The following is a 23,991-nucleotide window of genomic DNA, read 5'->3' on the forward strand; positions in this document are numbered from 1 at the left end:
TCACATCTTGTGCAGATTTTTTTTGAGACACATCAAATCCTCCAGGTGATTCAGCCTCCCAGAACCTAGATTTGGTGCCCTGTGACTTCTGGCTTTTCCTCAAACTAAAATTACCTTGGAAAGGGAAGAGAGTTCAGACTGTCGATGACATTCAGGGAAATGCAATGGGGCAGCTGATGGCAACTGGGAGAACTGTGTGAGGTCCCAAGGTGCCTACTTCGAAGGGGATTGAGGCATCATTGTACTATGTACACTGTTTCTTGTGTCTTTTTTTTTAAGATTTTATTTATTTATTTTTAGAGAGGGAAGGCAGGGAGACAGAGAGAGAGAGAGAGAAACATCAATGTGAGGTTGCTGGGGGCCATGGCCTGCAACCCAGGCATGTACCCTGACTAGGAATTGAACCTGCGATGCCTGGTTTGCAGCCCATGCTCAATCCACTGAGCTATGCCAGCCAGGGCCTGTTTCTTGTATCTTGAATCTTCTCAATAATGTCTCTATTTTTCATAGTACATGGCTGGATACCTTCTGGACAGACCTTGTATTTGGGATGACCATAAGCCCTACTTTTTCTGTGGCAGTAGTACCATCTTACCTGCGGATTCAGTAGGATTATAGTAAGATAGTAAGCCCCCCTTCATTTTCAAAGGTTTCTATTCATACGATGAAATATATTGTCATACAACTTACATTGTTCAGAGTTCTGGCCTCAGCACCTCTTTGTCTCTCATTTCACGTAACACACCACTTCCTGAGCTGGCCATTCACAGGCCCATATACACCGTGACCTTCTGGGTCATGTTACTCCTGTGTCTGACTCAGTCACTGAGCACGGGCTCCCACATTGTGTTTTGGACCCTCCTAATTAAGCAGATCTTATAGTGTGATGTAAAAGGAAGGAGCATAATTTTTCTATCATCTAAGAATCAGGATATAGGAGCTTACAGTTTAAGTAGGGGAAAATAATGAATTTAAGACAATACAAGTAAAATATATGTGTGCGCGTGTGTGTAAAACATTTTTAATAATCATGCACTCTCAAAGGTCTTCAGGAATCATCTACTGGAATCCCGAATCCTCTCTTTTGGATGAGGGATAAACTGAGGCTTAGAGACAGGAAGTGGTTTGCCATAGAGAATAACCTAAATTGATCCAGGAAAAGATTCATAACCACACATAAATCAGATATTTCCATGACCTAAGTCAGGTATTTTACCACTGAATACAACATACTTTTAATGCAAAATTATTTTTGTATACCTTTGAAAAACTATAAAATATATGTAAGCAAAAGAATTTAAAAAAATTTTTAAGTCCACAGTGACTTCCTGGAAATAATTGCAGACTTATTTCTTTCCCTTGGGAGTCCACGATTCCAGTGTGGGGCATATGGGGGTGTGTGTGCATGTGTGTGTGTGTGTGTGAGTTCTCATGTTTGTATTGTGCATGTAGGCATAAATGTATGCTTCTACCCGTGTGTACATGCAAGTTGAGAGAACTTCATTTTATGATTCATATTAGCAATAACTTTAAGCCTAACGTATATATCATGAGCATGTTTCTGGGTCCCAAAATATTTTTTTCTCTAACATTGTTTTTCATGGTCGCATATGATTCCATGATGTCACATGCCAGCATTTATTCAACCACCATGATGTTACCATTGAAGATTTAATGGCTGTTTTTCCTTTCTTTTGCTATTTAAGCAATGTTGCTAGAAAAACCCTTGTCATGGTGTTTGTAAATTATTACTTATATCTTTATCACTAGTCACTTGGATTAAAAAATTACTAAGGCTGCACGTCCTTAGTCTTTTTAAAAATGCGTTACATATGGCCACTCCGGGAAGCTGTGCCAAGTTATACACCTGCAGTGCAACGGAACGTCTCTGTCTTTCTCCCACCCTTGACAACACTGGCGGTTATCTTTTCAAGGTCTTTGACAACTTGATAGAGAAGAGTAGTGTATTATGTATTTAATTTGCATTCATTTTACTATGATGGCAATTGTACAGTTTGTACATGTTTATAGGTCTTGTTTGGAATTCCTGTTTCCACTTTTAAATGTTTCCTCCTTTGGGGTTGTTTATACTTTTCTTTATACTAAACACTAGCTCTTTATGATAATATAATAATGTATTTTTTGAGAAAACAAAATTATCTTTTTTTTAATTGTTGTTCAATTACAGTTGTCCCATTTTTTCTGGTTGCTCTCCCCTGCCCTGCCTACCCCCGCTCCCACAGTCAATCCCCACCCTGTTGTCCGTGCCCACGGCTCCTTCATACGTGCTCCTTGACTAGTCCCTTCCCCTTCTTTCCCCCGTTACCCACCTCCCTCCTCCCCTCTGGTCACTGTCAGTTTGTCCTTTATTTCCGTGTCTCTGGTTCCATTTCGCTCATTGGTTTGTTTTGTTGATTAGGTTCCACTTGTAGGTGAGATCAATGGTATTTTCCTTTCACTACCTGGCTTATTTCACTTAGCGTAATGCTCTCCAGTTTCATCCATGCTGTCACAAAGGGTAGGAATTCACTTTTTCTTTCTGCTGCATAGTATTCCATTGTGAAAATGTACCACTGTTTTTTGATCCACTCATTTACTGATGGGCACTTAGGCTGTTTCCAGCACTTGGCTATTGCAAATAACACTGCTATGAACATTGGGGGTGCACAGGCTCTTTTGAATTGGTGTTTCAGGGTTCTTAGGGTATAATCCCAGCAGTGGAATCACTGGATCACAAGGCAGGTCCATTTTTAGTTTTGGGGGGGAAATTCCACACTGTTTTCCACAGTGGCTGCACCAGTCTGCATTCTCACCGACAGTGTACTAGGGTTTCTTTCTGTCCACAACCTCGCCAATACTTGCTTGTATTAATACAATATCATCTTGGGTTGAAAATGTGTTGTGAGATTTTTTTACATGGAAAATAATATTTTTCCATTTCATTTCAACTATCTACTTTTCTTCATTTGGAGAAAAGTGTTTTTTTACTTTAGAAAGTGTTGTTATATCATCTGCTAATTTATGTTGTTCACTCCATCCTGAATATTATAGAAATACTCATTCTACACTAGTAAATGCATTGTTATTGGTTGATTCATTTATTTTTACATTTATATATTATTTCATCTAGAAATGTACATGTGAATAAGGTATGAGGTAGGGATATTGTTACTTTCTAAACATTATGTCAATAGTAATCATTGAAGAATCAACTTTTTCCTCTTTTTTGAAATGATCCTTTACCACATTACTTCAATAGCTAAAAACACTACAATGTATCTTAATACATTTTGCAGCAATTTCAGTGCCCTACACAGACTTTTTTAAAACATGATTTTTATATTGTTTCATGCTCATTTTTCCTGATGAATTTTTTAATCACTTCATTATGTTCCAATACTAAATCAAGCAGTTTTTAATGAATTTTTTAATAGGAAATATTCAGTTGGGGAGAGGCAAAATTGTTTCTAGGTTTAATCTTTATGCAAGAACATGTATGGCTCCCCATTTGGAAAATATTTGTGTGTGTGTGTGTGTAATTCCTCAGCAAGCTAGTGAAGGACTTACTGCTGTTAATTAACTAATGCCCCCAAATATCGTGCAGTGACTTCGTTTATTTTTGTTATCTTACATTGAATAGGTCACCAATTGTACCTATTAATGTTGCAATTTGGGCTGCAATTGTTTATTGTATTTTTTCTCTCCTAGAAAATGTATACAGTTATAGAGTAATAATTGAATAGAAACACCCTTGTCTTCTTGTGGACTTTGATGGATGTGAGTGCCTCTATTGTGATATCACTGTTGATATCAGTTATATATTTTTTATCATGTTTATACCCTTCTGTTCTTATTTTACTACGGTAATTTTTAAAATTCAGAAATTAACTTTTACTTAAATGTCTTTTAGCCTTCTTCAAGATAATGTTATAGTTCTTACTAAATCAGAGTAAGAAAATATGTAAGTTTTTAGGTAGTTTTTACCATTCTTCTTGCTTGGAATAAATTTTACACATTTGTGGATTATTATATTCTGTGAAATTATATTTATGAAATTATAATTCATTTATATACTTTTGTATTAATAAATGGTATTAGTTCATAAACACAGATACACACATCTGTGGCTTTGGTAACTTCTAAATATGATTGAGACATTTTCCCCAAACCTAGGTGTTTTATTTATTATTTGAAATTATATATTTTTTGAAAGCTTGGTAGAACATGCTTATAATATCAATCAAATTAGTATCTATTTGATTGGTGTTTCTTTTACATATTTTTCCATATCAGTCAGAGTAGGTTAATGTACTCAAATGGCTCCATGCAGTGTACCTCGAGTCATCACTCAAGTCACTACCTACTGCAGTATGTTGGGGTTGGGCGACCCTGGGCCACTCTGTCATTCAGAGTCCTGTGTTCCTCCCATTCTGTTTTGCCACCCTATAGGTCCTCAGAGTCTGCTATGTGAAGCCACCTCGTGGGGAGACAGAGAACTCATGGGGGATGTTATTATGGATCCTCCTGTAAGTGGGTCATGCCCTTTCGGCTCATGTCTGTCTATGTGATCAGGAACTAGAGGAGAACATACATATTCATAAGCACTGATGTTCTCTATCCAATATGCAAACTAATTTTAATCATCTATGTTTTAGGAAATACTGTAAATCTTTAAAATATTTAGCGGTATCTGCAGATAGCTTTATGCATTTTTTTAAAAAAGACTTTATCCATTTATTTTTAGAGAGAAGGGAAGGGAAGGAGAAAGAGAGGGACAGTAACGTCAATGTGTGGTTGCCTTTCATGTGCCCTCCAGGCTCAGTCCACTGAGCCACACCAGCCAGGGCAACTGTATGCATTTTTTAAAAATATTTTTTTGTCCCTGGCTGGCGTAGCTCAGTGGATTGAGCGCCGGCTGGGAACCAAAGTGTCCCAGGTTCAATTCCCAGTCAGGGCACATGCCTGGGTTGCAGGCCATAACCCCCAGCAACCGCACATTGATGTTTCTCTCTCTCTTTCTCTCTCTCTCCCTCCCTTCCCTCTCTAAAAATAAATAAATAAAATCTTTAAAAAATATTTTTTGTCTATAGTTAAATCCTTTTACTTTCTTCAGTGTCCTTCCTTTCCATATTTCCTTCTGACTCCATGGTTCCTCATTCAAGTCCTCTCTTCCTGATGCCTCCTCCCTTTCCTCTTTTCCCAGAACTTACTAAGGATATATGTCCATTACTTCAGAAAGCAACAGAGCTGGTTTTACCATTCATGCCTACACAGTGTGCATCATGGTGCCCCTCTCCATTTTGGTATTTATGAAATTGCTGAATTGCACTTAAATTGATTCAACCATTTCGTGGGTTGCTTTAACAGCTTCACCATTATTTGTTCTTCCTCCACTAATATCCTCAGTATCCTGCGTACGCTGCCAAATTCACATTCCTGCAGCACAATTCTCACCACCTCTATCCTCCCACACACGGATATTCAAAAGTTCCCCACCGCCTCTCCAATTCAGCAGATATGGTCCTTCTTCTCACCTGTGCAAAGGCTCTCTATTCCGAGGTGAAAAGCTAAACATCTCCTTGCTCATGGATACTTGCTTTGTGTTTTAACCAACCCCAGGCCTCATTTTAATACTCCACTTGCATTTGTATTACTCTTAAAGTTTGCAACAGGCTTCCATCTTCCTCTAGGAAATTCCTTAGGTGGTCTCTTAACCTGAAATGTTACTGTGTTTCTCATTTTGCCTCTTACTGGTTTACTCATCCCTTAAGGACTTAACTGTTTTCTCCCTGAAACCCACAACTGAGTAGACTACCCCTCCTCTTTTTCTCATAATGATTCGTGGCACAGTACAACAGATTCTAATCAGAGAAAAAATGTACACTAATATCCTCTGTGCCCTGATTGCCCAAAGAGTAGGCATACACTTTGGCAGCTTTCTCTACTCTTTATCTGCCTCTTGCGTGTTCACAATAAGCCAAAAGATCAAACCAGGGCATCTGTTTGGAGAATTGCAGTGACGGACGAAGCTGATGGAGAGATGGTTTCGCCAGACCTGAGAACACAGCTGAGCCCACGAGAGAGGTATTCAAAATCAAAGCCCAGGCTCTCATAATTCTTTCTGGACCTTCTGACTTTAATTCAAAATGAAAAAGGAGAGAGTTTAAACCAACTCTGTGATAAAGAGTATCTATTTAACCCAGAAAAAAATTTATGGTGAGAAAGTCAGCATGGCCATATACCTCCTTACTCAATTAAACAGTAATGTCCATTTCTAATGAAAAAGGTTTATATTTTATTTATGCTTGATATTTCAGGAGATCTGACATAATTTCCATTTTAGATATGGAAAACTCACAATGTACAGATTACAGCTTAATGCCTGGGGTAAGAAGGAGAGGGATTCACCTTTTTACAATTCAATCAAATGCGGAATTGGAGCAGTTAATAATTGTAGAATGTGAATAATCAGATAAGACATTTTCTAGTGAAAACTCATAAATTTTATTTTGGGAGTACATTACAATTCAGTTAAATTTTGAAATCATAGCATATCTTGAGCCACTGTTGAATAGTTGCTGTATCTATAGAAATCTATTTTAGAGATATGCAAGTACAAATTATGGAATGTCAGCATGCAATTTGATTTTATGTGCTTTTCTACTAATATAAATAATGAAGCATGCTGAGAGCATTCAGATACATTCAGCTGAGTATAATTAAAATACTGAGGTGTAACATGTTAAAAAAAAGAAAGAAACAAATTAAGCACTAAAATGAAGCAGGTAGAAATAGCAGCACTTCAAAGCAATAACTATTGTGATTACAGTATTGTGAATAGGCAAAATCTAATATTTTGGTTTAAACGAAATCAGTGATAGCTGGAAAAGTTAACATAGGCAGTGCCTTTATATTTTCTGTGAATAATGGTGAGACTTCATTTCAGGAACACACTTTTTTTTTTTTTTACCATCTTTGAAAATAAGCCTCCATGGTATTCTGAACAAGTATTCTTGCCCAAATGGAACAAACTCTCTGATGGAATTGGCCACTGGGGCCTACAACAAATAATTAAAATGGGATTTGGAAATCAGTTTTTTGTGCCCAACCCTCCCATTGGGTTAGCTGAATGAGGGCAAATCAGCTTTGTAGACCATGCACGAACACAATTGAACTTCCCACTGATCACCAATAATTACACAGTGGCTGTGACTGCCCACTCCAGATGGAAGGCGAACCTTCTTTTAGGTTTTGTTGCCGAGGCCCGCCAAGGCACCGACTATTTATCTGTGCTTGTTGGGGCCAACATAGAGAGTAAGAGGTACTTACATTGCGATAACAAGAATGCTTCACTGACTCGGCTCGATTCTGGTTACGTGGATTACTCGCCTTAGTCCTACTATGTTCCAGTGAGTCCCTGGGTTCCTGTGTAATCCCCACTGGGCTCACCAACTGCCAGCTTCACCCTGCCATCCTCATAATCATTTGGGACTCATGAGAATCGATGTGTACGAAATGGGTAAAAAGATGATCTCATTGTAATATCTACCAACAAAAGAATAAATTATAGTTTAGAGGAGAAAGGATTTGAGGCAGTGGCTCAGTCGTCCCCAAAAGAGTGGCTCTAGTTTCTACTAGGTCCAAATCTGGGGACCCAATTCTACAGTAGGAGCAAAATCTTGGTAATGTAACTCCAGGATTCTCTACATCATTTGACCTTGCTGGGTCCACTTATTCCTGGATCCAAAGTCTCCCTCTTCATTGAGTAATCAGTCCTTAGCTTTTCTGAATCATATCCTAAAGTAACTTCTTGGGAACGGGAAAAGGAAAGGGAAAGGGAAAGAGGAAGTATGCTTCCTTAGTCCTTACACTTTTCTTTACTGGAGAAAAACAATGCATTCTCCACTTGATCTAACAGCATTGCTTAAACTTGTTTATGGACCGATGCTTAACTCTTCCTTGTACTCAACTTCCTTGACTATATTCATCTTTCTTCCTGGAAATTCCATTCCAAATGATTCATGTACAAAAACAAAGAATGACCCAAAACATAATTTAGCAAAATGCCACCTGTAGAGGTGGACAGCATGAATCCTGCCGGTTATAAACTGAGTGACCTTCTGTGAGATCCTTAATCTCTTTGAGGCTTAGTTTTGTCATACAGAAATAGTGGTAGGTAAAATACATTATTGTGTATGTCACAGCTACACAAAATGCATGTCAGATACCTAGAACAATGCCTGTCGCAGGGTAAGCAGTCACTAAGTGACAATTTATCTTTTGTTATTTTGATTTGGAATTGATAAGTGGGGCATTAAGCTTCTCTTAATATCATAAAATTTTTACTACTCTCCTCTCTTACAGAGCTTCCCTTGGTAAATGAAAGCAATGTATGATTTTTAAATAAATCCTTGAATGTCTACTTACATTTAAAATGAATCCTTCCCTCATTAGAGTTTGAAAAGCACTGAATACTGAGAAGTCTTGAGTTAATCACTCGTGTACCCAGTGCTTCCCAAGCTCACTGACAAAGGAACACTGTTTTGTGCATGCGCAGTATCTATTAACAAACTGCATGTAAGGTGTTAAACATAACGACATTCCACACATAAGTAATCACTAGGGTTCACATATAATAGCAGCCTAATAATGAATTGATGAATCTGTGCATGAAAGAAGCGCCCTTTTCTCACCTTCATTCAAGGTTGCAGATGCAGAATGTCTTCTCCACTTCAACCACCCAAATCTTACCTGGCCTCCTGCTCAGATTAATTGCCATACATTTGCCCTCAGAGGAAGGAATTACCCTTCCTCTGAATTTCAGAATATGCTGCTGGCGTCCTACCTTGGCGTATATTCTGTCTCGTGTTGTTCTGCGATTGTTTGCCTGTGAGTCATGATAACGGCAGATCCTTGGGATGCAGGAGCACATTTGTCATTGATTTTATCCCACGCTAACAAAACCTGGCACAGAACTGGGAAAAAATATGCCACAGTGGTTTTGCACCTCTATATCTTTTTCTTCTATAAGTCCTGTACTTTCTTCTTTGCACCTGGGGATGTATTGCCCAAAGTGGTGCTTAAAGACCCCACATCAGCAGAAGAACAAAACAGGGAGTGAAATTACCCAATTTCTGCAGAACTCATAAACATCCTGAATGTAGGTCACACTCATTGCCTGATGTGCTGTGTATGTCATGTTCCAACAAAGCAGCTGCCACAAGTAGCCAAACTACCGGAAAGCATCACAGCCCCCAAAAGAGCAGCCATTTGGAAACACATTTTCATTGACAACTTGGGGAAGTCGGGCATTCACTTAAGAAAAAGCCATAATTCTGTAAGAAATGAGCAATTTATGCACATTATAATCAAATTTATTTTTATATCCAGCTACTCCTACATGTGGCATAATTCAGTCTGGGAAATCATGCTAATTAGTCCGAAATCCATTACACTGTAAGTCTTGCAGCAGATGCAAATTTTGCTTCAAGTGTTCTCACCTCTAGAACACGTGTGCTTTTAGTAGAATGCGTTCCCAGTGTGGGCAGTTCGTCAGTGAACCAGGCTCAAAAGTGCATTTGAGGGGAAAAAACACTCTCCCCAAGCCATTGATAGCATTTTGTTCATGCATTCTTTATGCGTTGTGCTTTAAAATATGAGGAGATTCCTCATATCCAGAAGACTGGCTGGAGTGGTGAACTTTCTAAGTCAAAATAGTAATGAGAATAATAGTGCTGAGTTCTAATGGCCAGTGAGACACGCACCTTGCTGAACTCCACATCTGGGCATGCCTTTTGCAGACAGCGGGCAAGAATAATAAGTCCCAGACTCGAGCAGAAAGACTGAGCTCCCCTGGCAAGGACACTGCTTGTGGGTCACCCTGGACAAGTGACTGACCTTTCAGAAGTGGGGCCTCTTCTACTGTAACTAGAAATAGTAGAACTCATGGTGTCTTCCTCACAGAGCTATTGTGAATTTAAACTAAGATTAATAATTTCATTTGCAATGAAATGTTTTAAAAAATCTTGATTCTGATCATGTGATCTTTATTCAGGACTTCATAAATTATGTGTTAATTGTATTTTATGATAAGTGATATTTTAAAAGGTCTCACTGAGGAAGTCTACTGATCAAACAACTTCCTAACAGAAGATTTGTGATGAGTTAAGGCTTTGGGATCCAGGAGCTAATAGGCTGAAAGGGTAAACTGAGGGGAAATTCACATTTTAGCTCCATATTTAAAGAAATAAAAAGAAATAAACAGGTCCTGGCTGGTGTAGCTCAGTGGATTGAGCGCGGGCTGTGAACCAAAGTGTCGCAGGTTCAATTCCCAGTGAGGGTACATGCCTGGGTTGCAGGCCATGACCCCCAGCAACGCACATTGATGTTTCTCTCTCTCTCTCTCTCCCTCCCTTCCCTCTCTAAAAATAATAAATAAAATCTTTTTTTTTAAAGAAAGAAACAGTATATTCTTCTCTCCTCACCTCCCTAATTACCACCAATGCTACAACCACCCAAATCCCTGGCAGTTCCCCCATCTCCTATATGCTCAGCCCGGCAGCTGGCACTACCACCATCCAGCAGAAGTCAAAAGCCAGAAGCCTGCTCATCTGCCTTTCTTCCAGTCTGTCGGCAAACCCCAGTCATTCATATCCTAACCGCTTTAAAACCCACTCCCTCGCCTGTGTCCTCTGCCGTACGCTTTCTCAGGCCACAGCCGGGTTTTCTCAAGAGCACGTTAGTCCTCTTGTGACTGGTCTCCATGCCTCCCCAGCTTTTCCACTACAACCACTCCCTTCCAGGCCATCATGGGTCTTCCAAAATTCCATTGCATGTTAAATGGTTGTTTTTTAAGTGTGAAATATTTGCATGGCCCCAAGGAGCCTCCCGACAAAGTATCATCGTGAATGGTTCCTATTTGTTTCTCCAGATCTTTCTTTTTTTTTCCGCCGCAGGCTGTAGGTAGGCAGACTGGGGGGAGTGGCTTTCCTGGAGTTCCCAGTGGGGGTTCCCAACATGCCCCATGCCTCTCTCTCACATTAAAGCTTTTTTTTTTTAAGTGAGCCATGGCAAGGCTGCTTTTTTAAAAAAAAAGATTTTATTTATTTATTTTTAGAGAGGGAAGGGAGGCAGAAAGAGAGAGAGAGAAACATCAATGTGCAGTTGCTGAGGGTCATGGCCTGCAACCCAGGCATGTACCCTGACTAGGAATTGAACCTGCGACACTTTGGTTTGCAGCCCGAGCTCAATCCACTGAGCTATGCCAGCCAGGGCTACATTAAAGCTTTTGTGTGACTTAATTCTGACTACAGTGATTTCAACCCTCCCTTCCCAGGTCAACTTCTTTTGCCCCTCAGTTTGCAGATAAAATGTCTATTAGTCTGAGTAACATGTTTTTTTTTTTCTTTCTCACCAGTACTTGGTTAACCTGGGCCTTTAATTAGCCTCCCTACGGCTCTCCTTCCTAGTCCCCGGTCACAGGCCGCACTTCCCTGCATAGTGGTCTCGGGCTCGAAGGGGACTGAGAGGACTTTAAGGAGGATCATGTCTTTCTTACTATTCTTTTCCCAGAGTTTGGCATGGGTAGGTATCTATCATCTTAAATAACATTTATTTATTTTTTAAGAAGTTTATTTATTTATTTTCAGAGAGGGAAGGGAGGGAGAAAGAGAGAGAGAGGGAGAAACATCAATGTGCGGTTGCTGGGGCCCGTGGCCTGCAACCCAAGCATGCACCCTGACTGGGAATCGAACCTGCGACACTTTGGACATTTATTTTCTTGACTGAAAGCAATGAATAAAGAAAAATACCTTTATTCTTTAAAGGGGAAGGAGGGAGAGAAGCCCTTTCTTTCACGTAGTTCACAAGCGGGGGCTTGCTGAGAAGAGCTCCCCAGCTCCACCCGCTGCACTAAAGGTGCTCCTTCCCCGGAGCAGCTTTTGGTAGGAGTAGGACAAGGGGCCAGGAGCGTGAGGCTACCCGCCTCAGTGGGCCATGCCAGAGAGAGAGGAAGACTCAGAAAGCAGATCTGGGGGACTGGAAACTGTGCTAGTGATCTGATTGTGTTCTTTCTGGTCTTGGACTATGGAATCTACCTGCTTAGCCAGAGCTCATTTACCTTGTCTATGGAACAGCCAGGTGTGTATGCTGTATCCAGTTCTGAGCTAGGTGCAGAGGGGGACGTGAGGAAACATGCTTAATGAGCATGCCCTCTGCCCGGTGGGGCTTGCAGTCTGTCTGAGGGCACAGCACTCTAAGAAACCAGACAGCGTGGAGAGGCTAAACAATCACATATCTGTTTTCCTATTCATTAACATGTATTTATCGTGACTCTTCGGAGGGAGAAGTACTCCACTGGGACCTGATGTGGAAAGCAAACACAAATGTAAATGAAACATGGTCTCTTTTAAGTGAGTGTTCGGTTTAAAAGGGAGGTAACGAGGAGAATAAATACCAAAGGCAGGGACTTGGGTGACGTGATGGCTACAGAAGGGAGCCGGGAATGAGCGAAAGGTTTAACTTACGTGGGTAATGAGCTCGAACGTCCTGCCCCTTTCTTGTTGACCACTGGACTGTAGGGTTTCTGGGGTGAGATTGGGGAATGTGGCCACTACCTTTCCAGATAAACCAATACCATCTATTTTTCCCCTGAAATAATAACATGAGTGTTTTATAATTTTTTTTTAAATTTCTTCTTTTGATAGTTGCTGAGTTTTTTTATTTTTATTTTTTTGGTTTGTTTCATTTTTTTTACTGATGCATCCATCCATTCCTTCACGTGTTAGACGAGACTCTCATTTGTCTACCGTGTTTACAGCACGGAAAGATCAAGGATTTTGGAACGTGTATTTGAAATCGTGCTTTGCCATTTAGCTGTGAAAATGTGGACAAGTAATTTAAAATCTCAGAGCCTTAGATGATTACTCCCAAAATGTGATCTCTCTCAGTCTCTCTCTCTCTAGAGAGAGAGAGAGACCCCTATTTTTAGGGTTTGTGAGGACTAAATGAGCTATTGCATTGTTTAAAATATAATAAAGTTCTTGGTGCATAATTTGAGGTCTGAAAATTGTAGGTATTATATCAGAGTCTTACCATCTAAGGCATTCTAATCTACTTGGGACAGCAAGATGATTACTTAAAATCACAGGGGTTGAATGGCAGGGCTGGAGAGTATCAGGACTTGCTATCAAGAGTGATGATTACAGATGATCAGTGCAAGACTAGCAGGAAGGAATTGGCCTCTGTCAAGAAAATGGCAAAAGGAAGGATCAAAATGTGTTCCCATCCATTTAAGAATATTCTAAAGTCTTAGAAGGGGGCTTTTTATCATGGATATTTTTTCTTTTGCACTTGATTTAGATTTTAGGTTAATTCAAATTTCTTCAGACAAAGTTCATAAGCATTTCCCACCCTGTTTTAAGCCACTTCTTAGCCTAGTTCAGAGGACCTGAGATGCTAAAAATGTCACCCTTTTAATAACAAACATACCCTTACACAAAGACACCACCAGATTCTAGATGAAGGTATTCTCATATCTGAGAATAGCACTGCGGCTGCTTTAAAGCTCAACACATAAATAAAACATTACAATTCATCTCTCTCTCTTTTTTCCCTTGTCCTCCTCCTTCTATCTCTCTCCTTTTCCTCCCTCCCACCCTTTCTCCCTATTTTTTAGCTCAAGTGTATTTTTCTTAAAGTCTATGCGAATTCCAAAAGCTGGAACATTTGCATCAGATTCATGTTCCGTAGTGCTTGTGCACACCTTAAACATGTTAACTCACGAAGCAAGTCCATTGGTAGGAGTTCTTTGCATATCAGAACTACCTTTGTGTTTGCAAAGGAGGATCAGTCAGCCTATCAGGTTTCCTTTAATAGGAAGTTTCCCTGGCACACATAAAATGTGAGTTCCTTTTCAGCATTTCCGTGTGTCTTTTTAGGAAGACATCTGTTGTGAGAAATAAATCACACCTGCACGTTCAATTTCAAATGTCGATGTAGAAAACACTTACAAATATGTTCTAGGCCCCTATGTTTCCATCTTTCATCCATGTTATCAGAGAGATTTTTAATAAAATGCCTTCTACTCAATATCACGTCACAAGTCACTTTTCTGTTGGTTTAGCAGGCAGGACACTCCCCTAGTTTTCAGTTTAGGAGTAAATAATTCGGTGTGACTTGTATTCACCGAAATTGTACATTATCGTAGAACTATTATTCAAATACCCCGACAAAGGTTCCTAATCTCCAACAAATGGCATGCACTTAACTGCCACTTTTGACATCGTAAGGAATTAATCAAGTTTTAGTAGGTGTCTAAAGAAGCACAGGAAAAATGGTTTTTTAAAGTTTCTTTTTTTAGTCAGTGAAGTAAATTGCTGAGTCCTCACTTTTAATTTCGAAGAAAATTTGTGAACTGAACATTAAGTACGTGCCTTATACAGACTTATCTTAGAATGTGAAATGCTTGCAAAAGAAGAAAGTAATTACTTCATGCAGATAACTCCGTTGGATTATCCTAGGTGGTTGATCTGGAGTTATACTAAGATAGAAGAATTGGGCTCCGTTAGGGAAGTTATAAAACGAATTTAAGCAGGAATAATAAGAAAGGCTATTTTGGAGTAGGAAATAATGAGTTTGATCTGAATATAAAATTTTGGATGTTAGAACTTGAATCCTCGAGGCATGATCAAGTCAATTAAATTTTGCCTATGATGGAGTAATCTTGAGTAAAAACGAGGAAGAAAATCAGATTTCTCTTTTGCAACAGACAGCAGAGCATGCATGAATCCCCGTGACAACTGCTTAGTTTTCTTTGACCTGAGTCTGCACAGGTGATGATTCTGGGTACCTGGAGCCCTCTCTCCCCTTCTCTCCACTTGCCTGCCCCGTCTCTCCTTTCCGTTGTCTGGTTAAGTGACTAGAGGCCCATTTCTGGCCCTTCCCCCTCCAACCATGATTAGATTGAAGTTCACACACTTGGCCCCAGAATATCTCCCGTGTCTCTTTCTCAGCACTTTGTTCAATCCGAATCATCTAAGAGCGTGTTCGTAAGCAATGCCATTGTTTCAGATATCTGTTTTTACTGCTTTATGTATGCCAGCCTGAGCTCAGCACCTAGCACTGTGCTGGGCGTCTCAGAGGGATCTGTGAGATGTTGCTCTCTGTCCAACGGAAGAAATTCAGAGTATGAGACACAAACACACTTACTTAAAAAGGGTGTATTTCAAGCTCAGTGATCTCTTGGCTTCTGACCAATCGGATTGGGAACTATTGGCCATCATAGCCACTGAGCTGTCATAGAGAAAGGACATTCAAATGGCAATAATGCTGTAGCTATAGGGTCTAGGCTTTGTGACTAAAAAGTAAAACTTCGAAGATTCACATTAAAACGGGATTCCATGCACCACTGAGTTGATCAAGTAAGGGGGACTTTTTCCAGCCCCTCTGATTTGAGGTAGGGAGCATGGCATTTCAGCGTCTCCCGTGGTGGGGCCACAGTGCCTGGAGAGTACACTAGAGTGCTTGCTCCCATGCTAGAAACTATCCTTTCTTAGCCTTTGTCATGCCTTTTGCTATTCCTGAGGCTGCATTTAAAGAGATACCACAAGATAATGTTCCCTAAACAGCAGCATAATCGGGGGCTCACATTCTGCTGATGGCATTACCCAAATTTACTCTTTAAAAGATCAGCAGTCCATATAATAGAATTGCACTGGTTATTAGAATGTTTCTTTTGCTGTACTTTAGTAAATATTTAGTAAATCTAAAGAACCACTGTTTTTTTTATCTATGCTTGTTTTAAATCTGCTTTGAAAAAGTGATTATTTTTTTAAGTTAATTTTTATTTTTTTATTAATCAAGTTGAGTTTTCCCTCCTTTAGACTTCCTTGAGCTAAGATGCCCAGCTCAGACTCTGTGTTTGGCTCTGTTTTAGAAAGCAAAGATTAACGTGCGAGTTCATTTCATAAATGATTCCAGAATACAAGGTATCTATCCCAAGGAACTTATTTACAAAAACCAACATGAATAGCTCCTAAGAACATAGAAATTAACTTGAAAAGGGGCACAAACACAGCATGAGTATTATAGTACAATAACATTTGCATGTATGTTACTATATACACTGCTTTAGAAATACACTATTAGCTTTAGATACACTAATTTATATATCATATACATTTTTGTATTTTAAAAAGGATAAAGATACACTACTTTTTATATCATATAATATTTGTATTTTAAAATATTACAGATATATAGGAAACCACAAAGAACATCATAATGAATATTAATTTATCTGTATACCACTAGCATACAAGTCATATTTAAAAGTAATTCCCTCAGATTAGTTTCGAGGTTAGATTAGAGCACATTCACATTTTTCAAGTAATTGTGTGTATTTAAATAAACATATAAGACAGACGTGAAAGGCAGTCAATACCGCGTCTGTCAGAAGTGACGCCTGCTTCAGTGTGGTTGGTAGGGCAATACTATGGGCGTAATCCTTTATAGTTTTCATTTGAACATTTCACCTAAAATGTCATATGGTGTGCTTGAGTGTGATAGTGTAATGTTACAGAACTACATGCTTAAGATTTTGTAATAAGAGATTTTGTAATAAAAAAGGGTGTTATTTGTGCCAGCCCCTGTGTAATCAATACACAAAAGCGAGTCTTAAGGGCTTGCAGAGTAGAATGGATTAAGTGTTAGGATATGAAAGGAAAAAATAAAATAAAGAACAGCCCTGGTCTGGTTCAGTTAGTTGGGTGTCTTCCCTTGAAGCAAAAAGTTGTGGGTTTGATTTGCAGTCAGGGTGCATGCCTGGGTTAGGGGTTTGATCTCCAGCTGGGGCACGTACAAGAGGCAAGCTATTGATGTTTCCATCTCTCATCGATGTATGTCTCTCTCCTTTTTCTTCCTCCCTTCTCCTTTCTCTAAAAATAAATACATACAAATACAAAATTCATTTTTTAAATAATAAAAAAGCAGTGGTCTTACTTGGATAATTATAGTGTGCCATTGACTAACGAACCTTACTAGCCCCATCCTTTGTATGTGAGGCCCAGGAAAATGAGTGACAGACCTAGAATGTACCTCCTTCCCACCAGAACTTAGCATTCTGATGAAATTCTCGCCACTGTCTCCGAGGTTGGCCCTAACATGTTATCTTATCAGTCCAGTTGGAAGCAACATTTCTGACCTAGATCTTTTCCATCCCTGATTTCATCTCGTTGGCCTTTCTCCTTCATCTGAAGCACCAACGCAGACACTTTTACCTTTCTTATCATTTCTCTTTTCCTCTTTGCTATGTAAACGCTGACCTGGTTTTCTGAAAATCAGGATTTTATTGCTTCTTACTATTTCAAAGAGCTTATCCTTTACTCCTGATAGAAATGTGAGTGTCCTCTTGTGTCCTGTCTCCCCCTCCCTGGACCCTCTACAAACACCTTGTCTTCTAAATAATCAGAGACCGCCCCTCTGGCAAGGTCAGATCAGCACAAACAAGGTGGAGGAAGACATTTCTGTTGCTAAGACGGTAAGCTTCAGAAAGGGAAGGAAGCTTGGGTCCACCGTGGAAGAAGACTTGGGTGTTTGCCAAGACATTTCCACACAGAGAGGGGAGGGCGTGCCAGTGAAGTTTCCAGAAATGGAATTAATGAGTTAAAAGAAACTAATACTTTCAATGCTTTTTTAAAATAGATATTGACAGCTGTCTTTTCACTGGGGTTTCTAAGTAGTTTATGCTCACATTTATGTTGGTATAAATGCGCCTCATTCACTTTCCACCAACTGGCATTCTTACATGTATATTAAATTTAAATCATCGCTAATTGGTTGGAATTAATAAATACATATTGTTATGGTATTTACTTATGTCTTTGGTTTCTCAAGAAGGTAAACTTTTTTCCCCCTTTCAATGTGTTTGTTAAAATGCTCCATTTCTATTTTGGGGAATTCGCCTTTCCTATCCATCGCTTTTTTATTTCCTGGAGCCTTTATATCCCTGTTATTTCCTTTCCAGAATTTAGTTCTTTATTGCGTCTGGAGTGTGTTTTGGGATATTGTCTAAGGGTAGACTCTATAATTTTAAAAATAAAGTTTTTATTACCCTAGCTTTATTTATTGTTCTTATCCTCTATACTGATTGGGGATGACTCATTTTTTGCAGAATAGCTAATTTTATATATCTTTAGAATGGCTTATTATCTGCATGTAACAATATTCCTATGCTGACAGACAGCACATTTCATTTTTGATGGTTTATTTAAAGCTAATAATGAGAAGTATAATCATATCTGAAAATATTTTAAAATCTGGGCTTTAATTTTCAAAACCGTGTTCTATTTCTGTCATGTGTTTTTCATGTACAGTAAATAATTGAAAAAATATGCTGCTTATTGGTTTAAAACCTTGGCAGAAAACTTTAACATATTTCACAAGAAAGTGAAGTAAAATGTATAAGTTATGGCCACCCTTGTAGTGTGTTAAAGCAAAGAGCATATTAATCAAATTCAAATGTAAATATCTGAATTTTTAGTGTTGACTAACAGAACTGGGTTCTCTGGATTTGGACACTTCATATTTATGTTCATTCATTCACCAATTTAATGAGTGTGACTCCCCAGGATTTTCAGTAGTTATAAAATATGGAATAGGTGAGATCACATGGTATTTGTCTTTCACCGCCTGGCTTATTTCGCCTAGCATAATGCTTTCTAGTTCCATCCCTGCTGTGGCAAAGGGTAGGAGCTCCTTCTTTCTTTCTGCTGCATAGAATTCCATTGTGTAAATGTACCACAGTTTTTTGATCCACTCATTTACTGTTGGGCACTTGGGTTGCTTCCAGCACTTGGCTTTTGTAAATTGTACTGCTATGAACACTGGGGTGCATAGGTTCTTTTGGATTGGTGTTTCAGGGTTCTTAGGGTATAGTCCCAGCAGTGGAATTGCCAGGTCAAAAGGCAGATCCATTTTTAGTCTTCTGAGAAAATTCCATGCTGTTTTCCATAGGAGTTACACCAGTCTGCATTCCCACCAACAGCGCACTAGGATCCCCTTTTCTCCACAACCTCTCTTCACCTGTAACAGGAACCCAATCAACAAAACAAACAAACGAGCAAAATATAACCAGACACTGAAATTGAGTACAGACTGACAGTGACCAGAGGGCAGAGGGGAGGGAATTTCAGGGGAATAGAGGAAAGGTTTGCAGGAACAAGTATGAAGGACACATGGACAAAAATGGTGGGGGGGGGGGGTTGGTGGACACAAGAGGGAGGTGGGGAGGGCTGGGGGGTGGGCTGGGATGGGGGTAAAAGGCAGAAAACTGTACTTGAACAACAATTAAAATGAAAAAAAATTAAAAAGCTGTTATATTACAAGTCAGAAAAATATGAAATAGTTAGTATATTCTCTTTTTTTACATTCCCAATATTTTAGTTAACTTTTTGTTTGTTTGTTTACTCATGGGTATACCATTCACTAGATGCCTGGAAGGAAATAGAGACAGACCTAATGTAATGAAAAGTTCAAATAAATGTGCACAGATGGAATGCACTACTTTGGAAAGCAAGGTGGGCATTGCAAAACGCACGAGGAGATGGCCAGAGAGCACTGGTCTAAAAATTGTGAATAGCGGCCTGCAATGAGCAGCATAGGATGGGGTAATCACACAAGCCTGGAAACATGCACATGCTGTGTTCATGTTCAATAAGAGAAGGAGGAATAAAAAATTGACAAGCACGGGCTTTATGCTAACTAATGGCACTATGGAACAATATAAATCCATAGTCCCTGAGCCCCTAAAGAACAGAAAATACCTCTAGGGGCCAAAATGGGCTCTCTAAGCAGTAGCCATGTCCCAACAAGACTTTTTGTAACTTACCAGTTCTAAGGCTGGCAGTGCAAGTGCTGCAACAAACATAACTGCTCAAGTATTTTGACATCCTTGTGGATAAAGGAGAGATCCGTAGGATGGGTACCAGGGTCCCAAAGAGAAGGATCAGCCGGTAGACTGTTTGAAAAAGTATGAACCTGGAGAGATTACTGAGGCCACCAGGGTGTGGTTCAATACATTTTCCAATTTTATTTTTATTTGTAACTTGAATGGCAATAGTAACTTATGTGTTAACAGACTTAAAGTTGTTGGATAATATTGTGTCTATATCATATAGGTTATCTAAATATTTGCTGAAAAAGGTCTAAACAGATTGAAGAGAACCAATGTAAAGGTGTAAAATCATTAAGAAAAAATGCACAAATTCAAATTTAGATCTAAGTAAACAATTGCATGAGTGCAGGATTGGAGGGACATGGTGTATTCGTGGTCTATTACTGTATAAAAAAAATAGCTTGAAGCTAGCAGCTTAAAAGGTGAGCATTTATTTTCTCACATATTTCCTGATAATAGAATCCAGGAGACGCTTAGTTCGATGTTTCTGGTTTAGAATCTCCCATGAGGTTGTATTCAAGGCTTAATTGGGACTGTAGGTGTTGCTTCTAAGATGACTCATTCATATCACTGTTAATGGAAGGACCTCCACCATTGGGGTCTGTTTATCAGGATGGTTTATCCTCATGATGTAGTACCCTGCTTCCTCCAGATCAAGGGAATCAGGGGAGAGCAAGGCAGGAATCAAAGATCTATTTCATAATCCAGCCTCGGAAGTGCCCTATTATTATCATGTGTGCCATATTGCACTGTTCACCTATCCAAGTCTTGATACAATGTGTCAGGGGACCGTGAGAGGGATGGAATGCCAGAAGTCAAGGATCCCCGGGGCTATCTGGGAGATTGGCCACCACACAGGACTTACTGCAGTTCTGCAAAACTGACTAGGGGATTTTTCAGTTCATAAACAGTGTAAGCTACTACTTCTATGTAGCCACCCAAAAGTTTACGTCATATTGAGTGACATTAATACAGATGTGGCACCCTGTCCCTCTCCCCTCCCCCCCCACACAATCTACTTTGTATCAGTAAAATCATACCTGTGATTGCTTTATCATTAATTTAGAGTTTCATATTTTATGAGAAATAGGTGTATATGGGAACATATTCAGAAAAAATGTTGGAGAAATTTGAAAGTACGAAATGCGAAATGGAAGAAAGACCTAATGTTCTTAGCCTGCGTGAAGGAACCGGCCCAGCAGACATGGAGGCAACAATCAGAGAGCTATAATGAGGACAAAGAAGTAAACTTGCTTCGTGTTGTTTTGTTTGTAAGGGGTGGAGATATTCATTAATAAGAAGAACACTTCAGAAAGACAAACATTATCTGAATAAGGGCCAACCTGCGTAATAAATTCTTTATAGAAGTGGAGGGAGACCTACTAAATTTTTTATCACCATTTCTGCTAAAAAAAACCTAACACTTTGTTAAGATACCAGTAAGTATGTTTGAGAGGGGTTTCAGCATTGAATGCCTTTCTCATTCCTTAGGCATTGTTGCAGAGGAAAATAAATGAGCACCCACTGTGTGCTGAAAGCGGTTCTTAATGTCCAGACTGAGAGATCGGTGACTGAGCAGCAATATCCTGTTCTTACCGGGCTCCTACTAGATTGCAGGAGATCCACAATACACAAGATAACAAACAAAAAGCACGTTTATGCCAGTGAGAGAAACGAGCTCAGCTAATAGAATGTGATGAGGGGTTGGGGACAGACACATAAACTAGAAAGGTCAAAAAGCTGTTTCCAGGAAGAGCCCTGTAAGCCAAGGATCCGAATGGTAGAAGGACCCAGCCCTGTGAGGGAGTGGGGGAAGGGAGTTTCTGAACGAGGGAACCGCAGACAAAGGGCCCATTGGCTCAGGTACGCATGGCGTGCTCGACGTGCAGGAAGGTGGCTGCTCTGGCCAGACCATCACTAGTGATGGAGAAGGTGGGAGGAGACCAAGCAAAAGAGCGAATAACATCCGTTTCAAAGTATATGGCTTGGTGATAATAGTAATCAGCTTAGATGTTATTTTAGTATGTCCAAGAAAATATATAGGCTTTAAGTAGGGGCTGCAATCATAGTCTAGTTTATGTCTTATAAAATCTTTTCTTTTTCTCTCTTTGTGGTTGAACTAAGGGCCACCATTAGGTGTTAGAAGAGAATGGAATAAAAAAGATAAAAAAGCTATGGCTCTAGTTTGGGTGAGAAGTGATTCTGTCCAATGTATTGGCACATTCTCAGGCCAGACATGGGCTGGTTCCTAGACATACAGAGGCAACAAATGAAATATGTGCCTTTAAAAGTGCCCCGCCTGTTGAGGGGGTTAGGCAGGTACAGCTAAGATACAACTCTGGCTGTTGAGGGCGAGATACACAGATAACCAACGGGTCAGAGCGGCAGCGAAGACTGAGTGGTTGCAGGCGCGCCCCACGGGATGTCTCGGCCAGAAAGCTGCACAGATAACCTTTGAGATCCTCTCCAAATATGGAATGCCATGGTTCTACTAAAGCACTCCAAAGGCTTTTCTTTCAGCTGGCTCTGACTTAGGTTAGGGTTGTGGGATCTAGGATCCGCATGGCCGTGAAGAATGGGGCACCTGATACCTTCTTGCATGTTTCTTCTTACCCATGGGCCCTGAAAGTCCAGTCTGAGAGCTGGAAGAGGCCACTCCTAGACCCGTTAGAGGCTGGGGTCTGAGCTAGTGTCTCTTTTCCAGGAACCCACCCTGAGGCCCGAATTCCTGAACTTTCAGTGCTCTAATCTTTTTAACTCCTTTGAGCTCGCTTTTTTCTAATCTAAAACCCCCCAAATCTCTAATTATCTAATGTTGCTTCTACCCGTGGCACGAAAAAGCTGTGAGACGATTAAATTGTCCTAATTACAGAAAGGCTTGGAAACCTATTTGAAATCAATGGAAAAGGGAATAGCTAAGAGACTAGAAAAGTGAATGGCTATCTCAGAGAGCTGTTTTTTACTTAATGCTCCATTAGAACAGGCCAGAGTTCTAGCCAGGCACCACGTTTGGTTGGGCGCACGAAGAGAGAGAATGACCTCCCAGGAAGGTGGGTTCCTTCCGTCTCCCCGGAAGGACAAGCACAAGTCTCCCCGAGGGGGTGGAACAAATAAATGGAGCATGAAGTCAGAGTTGGTCTTGTTAGCACAGGCCACTAGTATTTCATATTTGCAAAGATCTTGAAACCACATGTTAATTTCATCTCTCTGCCTGTGATGGGCATGTACTGCTAGTCTCATTTTACAGCCCAGAAACCCAGAGATAGTAAAATCGAGTAACTTACACTTGGTTTCACAGTGAATAATAAGGAAAGAACTCCTGGATCAGACGGTACCTGAGAGTCAGAGGTATCCAAGAAAGGGGACTGGTGTTCTCTCTTAATTGCTTATGAGTACTTTTGACAGTGTAAGGCTTTCTAACCCTTGAATAGATTTTAATAGAAATGAACTTACTTATTTCCCTTAGTGTGGTTGCTTTTCCCCCATCCTTTTATTCAGATGATTTAAATATAGAACTTGACTTTTTCATGCCACTGCATTCATGACATCAGGTCACTAATGATTTCATTCATAAAACAACTAGGTATTGAGCAATGTCTGGAGTTTAAGGTAAGATTCATAAGGATGTATCTTTGAGACGGAAAGAAGTCAGCTTGTAGACTGACATTTCATAGAGGTCAAGGACAATAGCATAGTGTTTCTAAGAATGTATGAATAGCATTGTTTCCCAAAGCGTGTTCCATGAAACCCAGGGAACATTAATTTGTGTTAAAAACAAAGAAAGTGCATGAAAATAAAATAATGCATTCCCAGTCAAATAGATCTGGCCTTTAGTTCAGGTATTCTGGAAGCTTTTAAAAAGATTCCATATGATCTCACCTTTAACAGGAACCTAATCAACAAAATAAAGAAACAAGCAAAATATAACCAAAGACACTGAAACAGAGGACAGGCTGACAGTGACCAGAGGGGACAGAAGAGGGAATTTCAGGGGAGAATGGGATGGGCTTACAGGAACAAATTTAAAGGACACATGGACG

Source organism: Phyllostomus hastatus, unplaced genomic scaffold (assembly GCF_019186645.2).
Source record: "Phyllostomus hastatus isolate PE091 unplaced genomic scaffold, TTU_PhHast_1.1 phas_contig_402, whole genome shotgun sequence".
In the NCBI taxonomy this organism is placed as follows: domain Eukaryota; kingdom Metazoa; phylum Chordata; class Mammalia; order Chiroptera; family Phyllostomidae; genus Phyllostomus; species Phyllostomus hastatus.